Consider the following 1,842-nt stretch of genomic DNA (forward strand, 5'->3'; position numbering starts at 1 on the left):
GACCTGCTATCACAACTGCCATGTCCCGACTTCCTTAGCCTCTCCAAATCCGACATCCTCATGCTGAGTCCCGCAGTGCTCATCAAGGACAGTGTCTTTGGTACTTGGGCTTCAGCTGCAGCTCTGTCCAGTGAAAATGCTTGTAGGGGTAAAAATCACCTAATCGGGGGCCGCAAAATGGCTCAGCTGATAAAGTAACTTGCCCCCAAACCTGACTACCCGAGTTTGATTCCTGGGGACCCACCCACAAGGTGGGAAGAGAGAAGCGACTTCTGAAAGCTGTTCTCTGACACCTCCCCCCCCCCATGTAAGGTACACACCATGGCACGCCCAGACACACAAACACATAAAAATGATTTAATAAAATTACTCTTTGAAGCCGGGAGTGGTGGCGCACGCCTTTAATCCCAGCACTCTGGAGGCAGAGGCAGGCTGATCTCTGGGAGTTCAAGGCCAGCCTGGTCTACATAGCAAGTTCCAGGACAGCTGGGGCTACAGGGAGACCCTGTCTCAAAAAGACCCCCCCCCAAAAAAATACTCTTTGAAAAATCACATACTAGGTTGGAGAGACTGCACAGTGATTAAGAGCACTGGCTGCTCTTGCAGAGGACCTGGGTCCAATTCCCCACGCACATGGTGGCTAACCACCATCTGTAACTCCAGTTCCAGGGAATCCAACACCCTCTTCTGACCTCCGCAGGCATTGCACGACATGGGTGCACTTACATACATGCAGGTAATAAATACACTCATACACATAAAATAATAAGCCCAGTATAGTAGCATACACCTTTAATCCCAGCACTCCAAAGGCAGAGGTAAGCATATCTCTGTGAGATCAAGGCCAGTCTGGTCTACATAGTGAGTTCCAGGCCAGATGGGACTAAGGGAGACCCTGTCTCAGACCAAAAAGTAAAATAGAAATAATAAATAATTTTTTTTTAAAAAAAAGAAAAATCACATACTATTTTTTTGTTGTTGATTTTTGGAGATAGGATCTCCATTCATGTAACCCAGGCTGGCCTTGACATGTAGCCAAGGATGGCTTTCAACTCCTGGTCCTCCTGCCACCACTTTTCAAGTACTAGTATTACAGGTGTGTACCACCATGTCTGGTCTTGAATTACCTTTATTTTTTTTTTTTTGAGACAGACTCTCCCCATAGCCCCAGCTGATCTAGGACTGATTACCATATTGGCCTCACAGAGATCAACCTGCCTTTGCCTCCTGAATGCTGGGATTGAAGGTATGCACCACTATGCCCTGCCTTTGAATTACTTTTATTTTATTTTTTAATATTTTATTTTATTTTATTTATTTATTTATTTATTTATATTTTGTCATTTTGAGACAGGGTTTCCCTGTAGCCCCATCTGGCCTGGAACTCACTATGTAGACCAGACTGGCCTTGATCTCACAGAGATCTGCCTGCCTCTGCCTCCCGAGTGCTGGGATTAAAGGCATGCGCTACCACGTCCGGCTTATTTATTATTTTTAAATTATGTGTATGAGTGTCATGCCTGCATGTAAGTAAGTGCACCCGTGTCGTGCAATGCCCACAGAGGACAGAAGAGGCTGTCGGATCCCTTGGAACTGGAGTTACAGTTGTTAGCTGCCATGTGGGTGCTGAGATTCAAACCCCTGTCTTCTCCAAATACAGTGTTCTTAACTGCTGAGCCATCTCACCAGCCCCTAAATTACTTTTTAAAAATACTTTATTTATGCCAGGCATGGTGGCACATGCCTTTAATGCCACACTTGGGAGGTAGAGGCAGGCAGACCTCTGTGAGTTCAAGACCAGCCTGGTCTACATAGTGAATTCCAGGTCAGCTGGGGCTACAG

This window comes from Nannospalax galili, unplaced genomic scaffold (genome assembly GCF_000622305.1).
Source record: "Nannospalax galili isolate Female #2095 unplaced genomic scaffold, S.galili_v1.0 scaffold1677, whole genome shotgun sequence".
In the NCBI taxonomy this organism is placed as follows: domain Eukaryota; kingdom Metazoa; phylum Chordata; class Mammalia; order Rodentia; family Spalacidae; genus Nannospalax; species Nannospalax galili.